At 38.4% G+C, this 17,556-nt stretch overlaps 1 long non-coding RNA gene across 1 annotated transcript; it reads left to right on the top strand.

Annotated features, from left to right (window-relative positions):
• Positions 1 to 597: 597 nt before the first annotated feature.
• On the top strand, positions 598 to 1,151 carry LOC127119233 (uncharacterized). Its single transcript, XR_007802726.1, has 2 exons — positions 598 to 634; positions 719 to 1,151. It is a non-coding gene; the product is annotated as an uncharacterized LOC127119233 (long non-coding RNA).
• Positions 1,152 to 17,556: the final 16,405 nt, after the last annotated feature.

The raw sequence follows: 17,556 nt of genomic DNA, 5'->3' as shown, positions 1-17,556 counted from the left end.
CAGAAACCCTTTAACGAGGGATTTTGAATTAGGGATTCTTCAATGGATTCACGGATTAGGGATTCACGAATCGGTTCACGAAATGGGAAAAAAACGGATTCGAATTAGGGTTTTCGTGTTGTGAAATGAAATGGAGGGAGAGTGAAAAATGACGAGGGAAAAGGAAAGAGGGAAATAAGCTGTCGCGCAATTTTTGGTCAGAAATAGAAAATTCCTTAGCGTCCGCCAAGCGGACTCTACTTAATAAATAAAATACTTAAACCTTAAATATATATACATATTATAGATAAATAAATGGAAAAATTATATGTTATAATAATAGCGTCGGCTAAGCGGACTCTAAGTAAATAAATACTAATTAAAAAATAATGCTACTAGATAGAGTCGGTCACACCGACTCTAAATAAATTAATCAAACATTCTTCAAAGGTAACATAACAAGTAGTGTCGGTTTTGCCGACACTGATAAAAAAAATAACTTGTCTTAAATGATGTACGTAGATAGAGTCCGTTAGTGTAGGCTTAGCCGACACTAATAGTGTCCGTGTCGGTGGCCGACTCTAAACTAGGAGGCTAAAATGACTTATTCTAGTAGTGTCGCTCTTTCTCCTTCAACAATCTCTCTCTGCTCTAGGTAAGATTCTTTTTTGATCCTTTTCTCCTTTACTACTCTTCCTCTCTTTCTAGATGGATCTTTACTTGTTGCAAGTTGATGTAGAGGCTTGAGCGCAGACATGGATTAGAACTTTAGTTTGAACCTCTAATGGAGCTTTGAAGTGTGTGGTAGAGGAAAATTTTGGATAATTTTTGCAGAGTATTTTTTGTATCTTCTGCTTTTTCTGTAACTCGGTTTTGGCTGATTTTATAAATGTAGATGTGTGAAAAATTAGGGTAGAATTAAGAGGGAATTAGGATGAGGTTTGGGGGGACAAACAATTGATATTGGAGGGAATTGATTGATGATCCATGTGAGCATTTTTTTGCAATCCAAGTGAAGTTTTATTGTGAACTATTGATTAGATGCTTGATGAAATTTTAATGTAATTCTATTTGAAAATTTTGTTAGTTGTAATGTGAGTTTAGAGGTTTTAGTTTCATTGGATTTTGTTTGTGAAGTTTGAATGAAATGAATATGGTGAATTTATTATGAATTTGAGTAAAAAAAAAGTGGATTATTATTATGCTGTGATGTAGAAACATGAATGAAAAATTGGAATTGTAAATTTGGTCCCAACAAATGACATGAAGCTTGGCTTGCTTATGATGTGGCTTGGCTAAAAAATTGGCCTAAAAGGGCTCAAAACAAGTGACTTGACTCATGGCTTAAGAATGACTTTGGCTTGGCCTAAAATGACTTGTAATCTCTTAAATTTAATCAAAACTTTAAGAAGGCTCAAAAACATGTCTCACAAAAGAACTTGTTTGACTTAAAACTTAATAATTCAACTCAAACTGGCTTACCATCTTGAATTGGACTTTGAAAAAAACTTTTGAATAATTCTTACCAAATTAAACTTTGAATTGAATTTAAGTTAAAAATTCAATAAAAATAAAATATGGTAATTTGAAAAGGAAACTAACTTGACTTTCTTATTTTTGAAATAAACAAAATGACATTTGTAAATTAAAATCAAAACAAAATGCAAATGAATTCTAAATTGCACCAAACTTGGACTTTGACTTTGACTCTCTTTGATGCCCGTGAATTCCTTTAAGACAAAATGAAAAAGGATGAAGGTATTGACTATGGATCACAAACCCTTGAATTATTAGATGTGCAAATAAAATATTTTTGACGGATTAAAGAACAAGACCAAATGAAATGGTCATGTTAATGCAAATGAACTCAAAAATGAAATGCAAATTAAAGGTAGGACAAATTTGGGGTATGTCATCTCCCCAGAAGAATCATCATCAATGACACGAGTTTATTTTGGAGAACCCTCATCCTAAGAGGAGTTTTTATCTTCATTCCGAGCCCTATTTTGTTGAAATTGGAGGCAAGGTCGACTCCACCATAGATAAAGTGATATGCATAATTTGTTCTAGCTCAGGTGCATGATTGGGAGTTTTAGCAACCAAGGTAGGAGTTGGGGCTGAAGAAGAAGTAACGTTTGTTGGAGAAGGCATCACGGCTTAAACACCTTAAGCATTTTCAAGGTTGTAGAACAACTTCAGTTTGGTCACCTTTTCCATGCTATCTTGATAACGCAATCATGCATGTAAAAAAAAGCACGATGAATCTACTCTAACCAAATATCTTTTCCATATCCTCCTCGCTAACTACACTAAAAATAACATGAGTGTAAATCCACCTTTTTCTCACTTCTGTAGGGGGAACCTCACTGCGGTCGAACCCTTCCTCATATCCAAGCCCCATAAACCAAGATTGTATTTCCTCCTTCATCACTACTTCATTTGAAGAAAAAGAACATGGATTTATGTAGTAAGAGTGAAAATCCCGATTAAAATGGATTTTAAACCAATACTTCAAATATAGAATCCAGAAAAATCAAGGAGAATCATCAGAGAGGTGGAAAAAACAAGTTAGGTTGCAGGAGTGAGGGGCTTTAGTAGTAAAAAATGCCCTAGAAAATTACCCTAGTCTTGAGTAAAAGGATCGAACCAAGGATTGACTTGATGAAAGCTATATGAGCCCCTGATTGCAAAAAAAATCTATAGAAGTGCACCTTAAATGGAACAAAACAAAGAATAATTTGGCAAAAGGTTTCAAAGATTTATGCTCGGCATACAACTGAAATATCCTCATGGACACCCAAGACTCTGAATGAAGTTGGGAATTGACAACTTTTAATTTCTTTAAGACGACTATTTCAAAGTCACAAAAAGGAACTACATATCATCTTATCTGACCCCAAAGGAAGAACCGACATTCCAGGGGATCGCCAACCACAATACCATACGCATCTATAGCAACTTTGATACTCATTATCGATGAAGTTCCCACTATTTTTATGTCTATCCACTCGTACTCCACCGCGTATGGATGATCTCGAAAATCTAGATAAGTTTCACTTCAGCGTCACTGAGCTCACATTTATCAATCGACTGACAAAGTTGAATATAATCTTTAGCATGTTCTCTCCTTTATTGGTTGGATTATATTTCCCTTTCAAATAAGAGGTGAGGGGGAAAAGGGTCCTCTTCACAATTAACCTTAATGCATATGTTCGATAAAAGGTTTTCTAATGAGTTTGATGAAGAAGTTCCTTCCCCCAAGGAATTCCTAGATACCCTTTCTAAGTCAGAATCGTCAGACAGAGATATGATTTTGGGTTCCAAGTGATTGTGACAAAGAGGAGAAAGATAACAATTAAGGGGTATTCCCATTATAGAAGAAGACAAAGTTTCGGCTCTAGAGTCGTTTGCTAAGTCAATAATACTATCACTCATCATGACTAGAAAATATGAAATGTTTAAGATAAAAGCTTGAGTTAGGATGGTAAGTGGTTATGTGAGATTGGTGGAACAGAAGGAGGGAAAAAGCTTTGAGAAAAATGTTGAATATCGTCTCTAATAATATTCTCAGTGAAGAGGAAACGAAGACATTTTCTGATAAAGTAACTGCAAGTTTGAACATCAAGGGTTACAAAAACTTCCAAATACTCAGTTCATCCTATTTATGAGCAGCGACATGTGAAGGGTTTAAACTAGCTAGAGAAATCGTTCACAAGATTAACAACTAGATTTCCCCTCATGGATACACGCCAACTCGAGTGCATTATAAACTACGTCATGCCCTAGCTCGTCACGTCACTGCACATATCAGAAGAGGGTTGTGAAACATTTCGATAATCGGACCTCATTTAATGCACTTGTTCCTGTAGCGGGGTATTCGTTACCATTAGAGATATTGACTAAATATAAGGTAAACCATACAAGTCGAGTCGCCACCGCACTTCTATTTATCCAAAGGAATGGTTAGAAAGCGAACAAAAACCTAAAAGTTTTATCAAATCAAAAACTAGTAAAAATGTCAGAGATCTAGGTAAGGGGGTTGGTTATGCAATGGGAAGGTTTTAAGCACCCAAAACATCCTAGGTACTCCTAGGGAGCCCTTTTCACATTTGTTGTAAGGTTGGTATTTTTGTAAAAATTTGTTTATGCAAACATGATTGAAGAGATGAGAAGAGAATATACAAGTTACTTACATTTTGTGTTTGGATGGATAAACCCATTGCCTACGTACCATCTTAAAAAAGATTAGGATCAAAACCTCGTAGTTCGGGGTAAAAATCTCAAAACAAGTTGGTGAATTGATTGGTTTAAAAGCCTTAAGGTCTTTTGTTATCCAAGGGAGAAAACTCAACCTAAAACCACAAATCCACCATGTGAGGATAGCTTCAACATGCTAGTGAGGGGTTAACCCTATAATAAGCATGGAAGACTCATTATTCATCACTAAGGATATAGGTGAGTATAACATCTACCTCAAGGATAATTCAAACCTAATAGCTAAAGGTTATGAAAAGTTTTTTATAAGAAAGTGGCCATTGAAACCACAAAAAAAAGCATTTGAATGAGTGGTATTTACCAATGAAAAGTATGTACAAAATATGGTCAAAGTTGACTTAGAAGTTCAATTCAAAATAAGTGTTATAAAAAGAAGTTTGAAAATCAAAAGCATATGGCTTAGGGTTCTAATGTTTGAAAAGAAGTGTTAAATGTTTGCACAAAAGTTTTAGCTTGGGTTAGAGTGGAGGGAAGAAGAAGAATGGCTAAAGTCCTAATCATACAAGAGATAAGGGATAAGAAACAAGACCACAAATGGAGTTCCTCTCTTAAGATCATATTGATGATCCAAGTAGCTCCCATCCTTTGGAATATGCAAGCAAAATAATAGTAAGCTCAAGCAACCAACATAATCAAACAAGCTTCTTAGAAGATCCTCAATGTATCTTGTATCCTTCACTTTGGATGAACATGGCAATGGTTCTTCAATTTGAGCTCTCATAGGATTCCCTAGCACAAGAGCACATACATCAAAGAGTTCTATGAAGCAAATCAAGAATGGACAAGAGTGAGTTTAGAGGTTTAGTCCTTCTAATCCATCTTCAACATTAAGGTCCTTTTACTCCAATTTTGCATAGGGAATGTCCTAGAAACTAAGTCCATTTGTCCATTTCTTTGCATTTGGTCCACAACAATCAAAACAAAACACAAGCACACTAATATATACACAATTATGTGCTCAAGTGAGCAAAAGGCAAATTGCATTAACATAAACATGTGCTCAAGTGAGCAAAGAGAAAAGCAAATGAATAATATGTACAAGAATAGTAAATTGCATAAATGTAAAGAGCAAAAAGTAAATGTTAATGGTTAATGGTTAGTGTTAGTAGTTAGTGTGCCATAAGGCAGATTTAGCGCTATGTTAAGCAATCGTAATTGGACTTATGTGGAAGTCACAACTACCTGAGGCCGGTCAATAATAATGTAGGCAACAACACAAGTTAGAGGTCTTGATTAGTAAATCAAACTCCAACAACTTGCCATGCCAAAAAGAAGATGAGAAATGATCTTGTATTGATTTAGGTTCTTTGCATGATTTAGAAAGCAATCTATCCTTAATGCAAAGCCACTCACTTGATCCATGATCAAGATGAATTAGATTTGAATCAAGGAAGATTAAACTTCCATAATCAATGCTAACCACCAATCTTTAACTCATTGATCAAAATAAGAAAAGAAGAAGAAGAAGAAGATGAAGAATATTAAAGTGCATTAAATGAAATGGAATGTACTAATCAACAAATGTTGACCAAAGATAGGGAAGATAAAGGTCAAACAATAGAAAACAGAAGCAAAATGAACATTAGGAGTCAAGAAATAAACAAAATATTTTTGGCATTTTTAATATTTAAAATAAAACTTGAATTAAAATAATATAGAAAGGTCAAACTTCAAATTCACTTCAAATCAACTTTGAAAAGTCCAAGTGAATTATCCCAAGTTTCATAAAGGTCAACCAAAGTTTGACAAAAAAAATTCAGCATTTTTAAAAGTCAGAAGCTATTTTAAATCAATTAAAAATGCATAAAAATAACCTAATTGAACTAAAATCTCAAATAAATCTCAAATCAATTAATAAATTGATGAGAATATTTTTCATAGATCTATCATCATTCAAAGAGGTTGAGAAAATATTTTTGTATTTTTTGAATATCAAAAACTATTTAAAATGAATTAAAAATAACCAGAAAAGAGAAAATTACTAAAAAATAGCAAATGATGAAATAAAAAATATTAAAAATCATTTTTAGAAACTAGAAATTAAAAGAGAAATAATGCAATTGGTCCCATAATTTTTGGACCAATAATGAAAGAGATATGAATTTTAAAAATAAAATGGAATTTAGAAAATAAAATGGATTAATTCAGAAATACCAAAAATCCACACGCGTTGGATTGAACTTCATTAAATGACGTGGAGAATCCAATGGCAATGAGCTGCGCGCGTACCATGGTCCAAAGTCAATGAGTAACATAATAAATTAAATAAAGTTATAACATCCAATGGATCTGATTAGAATTGGAAGCATGATCCAACGGCCACGACTTAATCTGGCAAACGGACGGTGGCCAGCGCCACCGTCTTCTCCGGCTAGCTCCGGTGAGAGTTCAAAATTGCAGAGGAAAAAATGTGCATGAAAGGCCACGATCCAGGTACCATTCGAAAGGTGGAGTGATGTACATCACTCTTATGCCACTCAATTCCACTCTAGATCCCTATTGAGAGAGAAATCAGAGATGGAACTTTGATGGTGTTCAACTGAACTTGCTTGGTTTCAAAAATTAAGAACTCAATAATGATGCCTCTATGCAGAGGACTTCAGATCATACAAAATCAAGGCAAATTGAGCAATATATAAGTTGTTTCGAAGCAAAATGCAGTTGAGCAAAACCTTTGAATTGTGAAGAATTGAGTCACTATCTTTGAGTGCTTTTGCAAACAGAAGCTTCTATGGATCAAATGAAGAAGGTTTAGGAACTATGGATCTTAAAAATCAATCTATGCAATTGAATTTCAGATCTGAAATTTTTGAAAGAAAGAGAAAAGTTCCTTTGGTGAGGGTTGGGTTTTGAGTTCAGCAGAGGTTTAGGCGCCTTTAGGTTGAGAAATGAGAGCTCACATGCCATGTATTTATAGCCAAAGCCATCTGATATGCATGAACAAAGTGTGCATGGGAGAAGAGGGCCTCCATGCATGGGCCTATACAGGTGCAAAGAGGGCCCAATTCTGATTGGAATTGATTGCTTATATCATAATTAGAAGGAATGGACGTGCATATATGATATCATGAGCTCATGCAATGTGTTTGAAATGAATTTCCAAAAATGCACTAAAAGGTTCTCTTCTTCGAAAATGATATTTCCAAAATTGAAACATAGGCTTATGGGTAATGGTTGGAAAGCTTGTTGCATAAGGAACAAATGCTATGTTGAACAAAACTCCAATTGGGCCTTGGAAATTAATGAAATTTGAGCTTGAAGTGTAGGGTGCAAAACATGCATATGTGAAATTTCCAAATTTGGCCAATGTTCAAGCCCCTCTGTCTCAATGATGCAAGCTCCAAATGATAAAATCTTCAACATGAACGTTGTATATATTTTCAAGACAATCAATTTGGACTTAAAGTTTGCATCATTTGGATTTTTGATGAAGAAGTTATAGGCACTTGAAGTTGGACTTTTTCACATTTCAATGCATTTGGTCCAAAGTGACCTATAATGTTTTGCATTATCACATGTATTTCTTTTGAGATTTTACAATTTTGCTCAACATATCATTTTAAGTAGACACATTAAGATTTCCAATGCATTAAGTCTCGCCTAAAAATCATGAAAAATGAATGAGTTATGTTCTTGGGAAGTTGACCTAAAATTAGGGTTTCAGTCAAAATGACCTATAATGTCTTGGAATAGATGATGACCTTCCAAGCTTTAAATAAATTTTTGATGAACATGAAAGTTGTTCACATTGTTCTTAAGAACATTGTTTCTCTTGGGGTCATCTCCATTTGACCAACACATAAAAAGTTAGGTCTCAGTGTATTTCAAAATAGTCAGATGAATTGACTAATCAACTTCTCAAGTCCAAATATCATATCTTGATGAATTGATGATTGAGGACACTCAAGTAAGTTCAAATATGCATGAAATGATGAATTAAAGAACTTCCCTTGATTGTATTTGACCATGGGTTGAGGTTGCTTCATGAGCAAGGCACAGTTGATGAACAAATGAATTAGGGTTTCCTTGGGAAACAAACCTCAAACCCTTTGGTTTATCTTGATCAAATTGATGAATTGAGATACTTGGGAAGAATATTTGATGTATGAGAGCTTTGGGAACCATTACCATGCTTGCTTTCATCTTCTCTTGACCATATCATTGCACATAGGATCTCCTAGAAGCCTTTAGACCTTGTGACTGCTCAAGCTATAAACAAGAGATGTTAATGACATATGTTTGTGCTTTTGGTTAGTAAATAAAATGAGAAAAGAAATAATATACAATTCAAGGATGCTTGGTGATCTCAAACCACTCACAAGAGATCCCATCCAAAGGCAAAGGGAACCAAGATGCTTATGATCCTTGAGGCAATGCAAATGCAATGTAATGATGTCATGAGGGATCTTAGGGTCAAAATTAGGGTCTTACAGATGCCCCTATTTAAGGTCATTCTAGCCGGAGAAGTGAAGGTTAAAATCTTCGTCTCGACGAGGTAGAATGGGCTTAAATAATAACAAAGAGATGAATTTTTGGTCCCTAAGAGACCTCATGATGCAAATGTATGTATGCAAAAAGTAATACTCTGTGGAGATATGTGTCCACAAAGAGAAAAGAAATCTGGAGAAACTGACAATCCATATGAGTAATTCACTCCATGGGACAGAGACTCTAGGACTCTTATGGGGATAAGAAAGGAGATAAATTGCGTGAACAGGTCACGACTTAGCACTTGCTGAGACACGAGAGGGATTCCATGAAAATAAATCCATGGAAGGACTCGAGCTGACTCAAAAATGCATGTATTGGGGAATATGCCAATACAGCTGAACTATTCCACAAAGGATATTTCGGATGAAAATCCGGACTCAGATGGGGAAAATCCACTAAGGGACTCCATTGAGGAATGTCCAAACAGGACTCCTCCGGGGAAACATCAGGGTGAGGTATTACCGGTTACTGGGTAATAAGCTCAAGGAGACATGTGATTCGAACACCGGTATGAGGGTGGAAGGAACAACGTGCTCGGGGAGAATGAATATCTAAGACCGGTATAAGGGTGAGAGATATCAAATAACCAAAATCATTTGAGGAAAACCTAAAAAAGGTATATTTCAACTCAGGAAAAACTGACTCCATAGGGGACCAAAAGTCAAAATAGGGAGCAGAAGGGAAGGAATACCAGGGATACCGGTTACTGGGCATATAATAGGTGGCCAACCAAAGCGTGAATTGGGGAATATTTCCAAAACACTCATCATCCAAAAGAGGGCTAAAAATCATACTCGATTATAGGATGGACATTCGATTCCGAAAAGGGGATACGAATCTTACTCGACTGGGGAAGAACAAAAGACTTCGACCAAAGAGTGCATGAGATATATTATCTATTACCGTCAGAACATAGATAACACACTCGAATGGAAGATTATCCACAACCAGTTACTGGGTTAATAAAGGATAAATCATCCTAAAATAAAGGACATCGGGATACTAGGTATAAAATGATGACAAATCAAAGAGAGAAACGATCATTGCTGACGAAAGGCAAATGAAAGATGACTCGCTGGGGATACATTGACAAAGGCAATGATCCGGGAGATATATCACCGGTTACTGGGAGATATGCTCAAAAAGGGTGAAGGAATATCGATACCGAATATTGGATAAAGATAACCGTCAAGGAGGGGATTACATCTACTAGATACTGGGTAGAAAACCACGGAAGAGTAACCGTCATCGGTTAGGATGAACAAAAATAAGGTTAACTCTGCAAGGGGATAAAAATAGGATTTACAACTACCGGTATCAGGGTAGAAAACCACAGAAATAGGACTTATAACTATATGTATGAAGGTAGAAGGCCAAAGACTTCGTCGGGGAAAAGATGGACAATAGCTGGTTACTGAGCAATCAATCATCTAAACCACGGGGAAGCGCAAGGAAAGACGCAAAAAAGCCAACCTAGGAACAAACTAGAGAGGCACGATGAAATAACACTCATCCCTATGAGGGTGTAACTCAGGGGAAACTTCATCCCAATATATGTGTTGGGAGGAAACAAAAACAACCATCATCCACGAGGACATAACTCAGTGGGGAATATGGAAAGAAGGATAAACACTTTCTTCTTATAGGGATGACTCTATATGGGGAGATCAGACACAAACATCTGCTTGGGGAAACATATTACCAACTAGCAGGAGATAACAAACAAAGATATATGGCAAAGAATGCAACATGAATATCTGAATGTTAAAATTATATGCATATGTGTGGTTTATGTATGATGAATACTGACAAAACAGACATTTCTAACACAAACAGGTCCAAGAATCAACAAACATCTGGTACTACATCTCAAGAGAGGAAGTCAGGCTCACTGGAGAACATCCAATCTGATGGGGGCAAGAGATACCAGGAAACAAAGACCTCTGTAGAGGAATGAACATCAGCCATTCCGGCTGGGGACAGGATCATCACACAAATAAACTCCGTTGTAGAAGCAACTCTACTGGGAAAATTATCAACGGGGAAAAATGGAACTCTATGGGGAACAACCACCAATCAGAAGCTTCCAAGGTCACCACTAATTACTGCACTACCAAAGAGAATACATCTGCTGAGGAGGAAGAATCGCTACTCTGCTGAAGGAACGAGGGATGAATATCTTTACCAAACACTCTGCTCATGAGAAAAAACCACAAAAGGCTCTGGAGGAAGAGAATACAAGCATGCCAGGATTATGAACAAATGTCTTACCCTATTGGGAATCATACCATCTTTGGGAGCACTGAAGACATCCCAAGTATCTTTTTTGTCATTGTGACTGTTCACTTTGTTTAAAAACAAGTCATGAAAATTTATTTGTTTAAAAACAATGATATTTCTAAATTAAAACATGCAAAACATTTGTTGAAATAGAAACAAATAAGAGTACAAATAATTGGATAAAGGCTCAAATTCATTTGATGGAATGGTAGTCGGCAAATGGCAAGACTCCATAGATCTTTACAAATTTGAAATTGGTGATATATATTGGAAAAGGGCTACATTGAACATAATGACCGTTTCTCCACCAACTCTGAACCCGATGTATTTGAAGTTTCAGTTGACGATGACTGAGCGAGGATCTCTGACAGATGACAGTTTGTAGAACAAAGTCTTGTCAAGATGCAGTTACTTGCCAAATCCCTAATTTTTGCCTAGATTGCCCCAGGGTGAGGTACTCAATCTAGCGGGATACATATTCATTTTTTATGTCTCTAACTTTTGCCTGGATCGCCCTTTCGGATTTTCAATCCACCGAGACGCTCATTTTTGCCTAAGCCGCCCTTTCGGGTTTTCAACTTAGCGAGCTATTCTGTTTTTATTTTTAGGCGAAGTATTTCTTGACTGCATCTGAATTCACATGACGAGTGAAATCCTCCCCATCCATAGTTGTAAGTATCAAAGCACCGCCTGAAAAGGCTCTCTTAACAACATATGGACCTTCATAGTATGGAGTCCACTTGCCCCTGGAATCGGGCGCGAAAGACAAGACTTTCTTGAGCACAAGGTCACCCTCTCGGAACACACGAGGCTTGACCTTTTTATCAAAGGCTTTCTTCATCCTTTGCTGATATAACTGACCATGGCACATGGCAGTCAATCTCTTTTCTTCTATCAAGTTCAATTCGTCATAACGACTCTGAACCCATTCAGCATCAGTCAACTTGGCTTCCATCAAGACTCTCATTGACGGGATCTCCATCTCTACTGGGAGCACAACCTCCATGCCGTAAACAAGAGAGAAAGGGGTTGCCCCTGTTGAAGTGCGGACAGATGTACGATATCCATGCAAGGCAAATGGCAGCATCTCATGCCAATCCTTATACGTAACAACCATCTTTTGGATAATCTTCTTGATATTCTTATTAGCAACTTCAATAGCCCCATTCATCTTGGGTCTGTAAGGAGAAGAATTATGATGTGCAATCTTGAACTCGCTACACAGCTCTTTCATCATCTTGTTGTTCAAGTTAGATCCATTATCAATAATGATCTTGTCTGGCACACCATAACGGCATATGAGTTGATTCTTGATAAACTTCACAACCACCTGCCTGGTCACATTTGCATATGATGCCGCTTCAACCCACTTGGTGAAGTAATCAATTGCTGCGAGAATGAATCTGTGACTGTTGGACGCTTTCGGCTCTATCATGCCAATCATGTCGATTCCCCAAATGGAGAAAGGCCACGGTGATGAAATCACGTTCAGAAGTGTCGGGGGAATATGAATTTTATCCGTATAAATCTAACACTTATGGCATTTCTTCACATATTTGCAGCAATCAGACTCCATTGTCAGTCAATAGTAGCCTGCTCTTAACATCTTTCTAGCCATGGCATGTCCATTGGAATGAGTACCGAATGAACCCTCATGGACCTCAGTCATTAACAGGTCTACTTCGTGTCTGTCCACGCATCTGAGCAGAACCATGTCAAAATTTCTCTTATAAAGCACATCGCCATTGAGGTAGAAACTGCCGGACAATCTCCTCAAAGTCTTTCTATCTTTCACAGATGCCTCAGGTGGGTAAATCTGGCTCTGAAAAAAGCACTTGATATCATAATACCATGGTTTGTCATCTTGCACATCCTCTACTGCAAATACATGCACTGGTCTGTCCAAGCGTATCACACTGATATTGGGAACTTCATTCCAAAGTCTAACCACAATCATCGAAGCAAGTGTAGCAAGAACATCTGCCATTCGGTTCTCATCTCGAGGAATATGATGGAAGTCAACTTCAGTAAAGAATGTTGAAATCCTCCTCGCGTAATCTCTATATGCGATTAGGCCAGGCTGATTCGCTTCCTATTCACCCTTAATTTGATTAACAACAAGGGTCGAATCACCATAAACATCAAGATGCTTGATCCTCATATCAATACACTCTTCCAATCCCAAAATACAAGCCTCATACTCAGCCATATTATTCGTGCATTTGAAAGTTAGCCTTGCTGTAAAAGGAAAATGTGTGCCCTGAGGAGTAACAATCACTGCCCCAATACCATTTCCATATTGATTCACAGCGCCATCAAACACCATGCTCCATCGGGAACCAGGTTTCGGCCCTTCATCAAGCGTAGGCTCATCGCAATCTTTCATTTTCAAATACAGAATCTCCTCATCTGGGAAGTCATACTGAACTGACTGATAATCCTCAATTGGTTGATGTGCCAAGTGGTCAGCCAAGATACTACCCTTAATCGCTTTCTGAGCTCGATACTCAATATCATACTCGGATAACAACATCTGCCAACGGGCAATCCTCCCAGTTAAAGCAGGCTTCTCAAAGATATACTTGATTAGATCCATTTTGGATATCAACCAAGTTGTATGATTCAACATATACTGGCGTAAGCGCTTAGCAGCCCAAGCCAAAGCACATCATGTCTTCTCAAGCATCGGGTATCGAGACTCACAATCAGTGAACTTCTTACTCATGTAGTAAATAGCATACTCTCTCTTTCCTGATTCATCTTGCTGGCCAAGAACACAACCCATTGAGTCTTCAAGAACTGTCAGATACATAATCAATGGTCTCCCTTCCACAGGCGGAGACAGAATCGGAGGCTTAGACAAATACTCTTTAATACTGTCAAAGGCCTTTTGGCAATCCCCGGTCCAATCATGAGACTGATATTTCCGGAGAAGCTTGAATATCGGCGCACATGTGGCAGTCATGTGGGATATGAATCTGGAAATATAATTCAAGCGGCCAAGAAAACCTCGGACTTGTTTTTCAGTTTTGGGCGCAGGCATCTCTTGTATTGCTTTGACCTTTGCAGGATCAACCTCAATACCTCTTTCGCTGATAATAAATCCCAATAACTTGCCGGAACAGACTCCAAATGTACACTTGTTAGGATTCAGACGAAGCTTATACTTCCTCAAACGCTGAAAAAGCTTCAACAGGTGCTCTACATGTTCAACTTCCGTTTTCGATTTTGCAATCATATCATCAACATACACCTCGATCTCCTTATGCATCATATCATGAAACAAGGTAGTCATAGCTCGTTGATACGTGGCTCCGGAATTCTTCAAACCGAAGGGCATGACTCGATAACAGAATGTTCCCTAAGGTGTGATGAATGTTGTCTTCTCCATATCCTCGGGTGCCATCTTGATCTGATTGTATCCGGAAAATCCGTCCATAAATGAGAAGACATTGAATTTAGATGTATTATCTACCAACATATCAATATGTGGTAGAGGGAAATCATCTTTCGGACTAGCTTTATTCAAGTCTCTATAGTCCACTACATTCGGACTTTTCCATCTTTCTTAGGTACGAGCACAATATTGGCCACCCATTGAGGATATGTAGAAGTCACCAGAAACCCCGCATCAATTTGCTTCTGAACTTCCTCTTTAATCTTCACTGCCATATCAAGATGAGTTCTTCTGAGCTTCTGCTTCACAGGCACGCACTCAGGCTTTAAAGGCAGGAAATGTTGCACGATATCTGTATCTAGACCAGGCATGTCTTCATATGACCAGGCAAAGACGTCAACATATTCTCGTAGCAACTCAATCAACCCCTTCTTAACAGACTCTTCTAGGAGTGCCCCAATATTCACCTCTCGCACACAATCTTCAAACCCCAAGTTGACTGTTTCCAGATTCTCAAGATGCGGCTGAATGATCTTCTCTTCATGTTCAAGTAGACGGGTAATCTCGTCAGGAATCTCTTCAACATCATCTTCTTCCGCCTCAAATACAGGGAACTCAAAGTTGGGAGATGGTGTTGGATCATTATGTTCAATGGGTTTGATCAACCTGCATAATGATTTTGGATATAAAAGATTTTAGAATTCAAACAAGGCAAATCATTATGCAGATGAAAAGATTGATTTTATTCTATTTTTAGGGTTTTATGTGATCACCAATTTCATGCAAAAGCGAAAAGAGAAAATAATTGGAAAAACAAACATTTAACATGAATTTATTGAATGAAAATATCATTGTATTTATGCGCCAACAATGTCATCACTTCTCCTTTTGGCATGGGAGAAGGGTTTTCAAACACAATGAACATTACTTTGACTTATGGATAAATGTTGGAATATCAACAGCAACCCAATTATTGCAGACCCCTCCAAGGATGATGAAGTTGCCAGAATCCTCTTCATCCTCTTCCAGAATGGCAGCAGCCTCTTCATCTTGACCGGTGTGGATGAATCCACCACTCTTGAACAGCCCTTGTTTGTTGAAGACACCAGAAGAATAGCTTATGCCAGCCTGAGATTTGTTGTCTTCTAACTTAATCATTTGTCCCAATCCAGCAGTTGCACCATGCTCAATGGCCAACTTCGCATCTTTATAGGACGCAAATGAAGAAGTTCCCTTCTTAATAGGCTCGGCAATAGATAAAGCTTGGAACGGTGTTCCAACTTCATCCTCAGCATCTATATAAGAGAAGGAAGACAAATGGCTAACCAAGAGAGCCTTTTCTCCCCCTACCACCACCAACTTCTTATTTTTCACAAACTTCAATTTCTGGTGTAGGGTGGATGTCACGGCGCCTGCCTCGTGAATCCATGGTCTGCCTAAGAGACAGCTGTACGATGGGTGAATGTCCATAACCTGGAAGGTAATCTGGAAATCACTTGGTCCGATTTTGACTGGGAGATCAACCTCTCCAATCACAGTTTTGCGAGACCCATCGAAAGCTTTCACAACTACTCCACTCTGCCTCATGGGAGGCCCTGATATGATAACTTTGCAAGAGTGGACTTTGGCAACACATTCAATAATGACCCAGTGTCCACCAGCACATTGGACATGGCGTCATCTTTGCAGCTCATAGAGATGTGTAGTGCCAGGTTATGGTCTCTTCCCTCCTCGGGGAGATCAGCATCACAAAAACTTAAGTTGTTACAAGCAGTGATGTTTGCAATAATACTGTCGAATTGTTCAATCGTGACGTCGTGATCCACATAAGCCACATCCAATACTTTCTGCAGAGCTTCTTGGTGTGGTTCAGAATTCATCAGCAAGGATAGTACGAAGATTTTGGATGGCGTCTGTAGAAGCTAATCTACCACGTTGTACTCACTTCTCTTGATGAGCCTCAACATCTCATCACAGTCTTCTTTCGCGTTGTCACTCGGGCCAACAGAGACAGAAGTTCTCAACGTAGAGGTAGGTTTAGCAACAAGTGCCGGATTCGGTGCATTCACAGCATTCCCAACCGGGCGTTCATCATAATCAGCATTATTAGTCCTTCAAACATCAGCTTGGGATTTCGACGGAGCCGAGAAGACACGACCGCTGCGGGTCAGGCCGCTGACGTCGGCAATATTAACAACGGATGAAGAGGGCAGGGGCACCTCTTTCCCATCCTCTAATGTTACATCATTGTAGCGATAGGGGACCGCCTTCTTAGAAGAATACGGTACAGGGCCAGCTGGCTTAATGGTCAAAGCAGAAGAAGCCTTCTGCTTGCTACCATCATATTTGATGATAACAGGTTCGGGGATCCAGAATACTGGAGAAATTATGTTGACTTCATCAGCATCTTCGTCAACATTTTTATTTTGAAGTATCTCAATGACTCCCTCATCCAGCATTTCTTGAACATCTTTGTGCACCTGGCGACAACCTCTTTGGTTGACAGAACAGACTCGGCATCTATCGTGGTCATGCTCATAATGACTATAATCACACAGTAGTGTATGCATATCGACCAGAGATTGTCGAATATGACTGACATATTTGACCTTGTATTTACCAGGACAACCCTGGACCATGTTGACTGATTTCCCGTGTTCGGGCAATAGGTTCTTCTTCATGTTAGGACCTACGTCCTCGAAACACGGAATACCACATCTCACAAGGTCTTGAACTTTGGTCTTCAAAGGGTAGCAATTTTCCACGTCATGTCCGAGAGCACCGGAATGATAAACACAATGTAATTCTGGCTTAAACCACCATGGGGGTTGGTAGGTATAGCCGGTGGGTCTCGTGGTGTAATCAACTTCCTTTCCATCAAAGAGGGATATAACTCTGCATATGTCATCGGAATAGGATCAAAGGTGACCCTTTTCCTCTCATAACTTGTGCTGGCTTGATTACTGTTTCGAGGCTGGTAGGCTTGCTATTGAGGACGGTGTTGTTGTTGTTGATATTGCGGTTGATGTTGTTGCTGATTACTATTGTGATGCTGAAATTGTTGATTTTCTCTAAAGACAGGTGCTATATGAGCCACCTGGTGCTAGTTACCGGTAGGACGCACGGTCTTCCTC

The sequence above is a fragment of the Lathyrus oleraceus genome, chromosome 2, assembly GCF_024323335.1.
Source record: "Lathyrus oleraceus cultivar Zhongwan6 chromosome 2, CAAS_Psat_ZW6_1.0, whole genome shotgun sequence".
NCBI lineage: Eukaryota > Viridiplantae > Streptophyta > Magnoliopsida > Fabales > Fabaceae > Lathyrus > Lathyrus oleraceus.
This window is presented reverse-complemented; position numbering and strand designations above follow the sequence as displayed.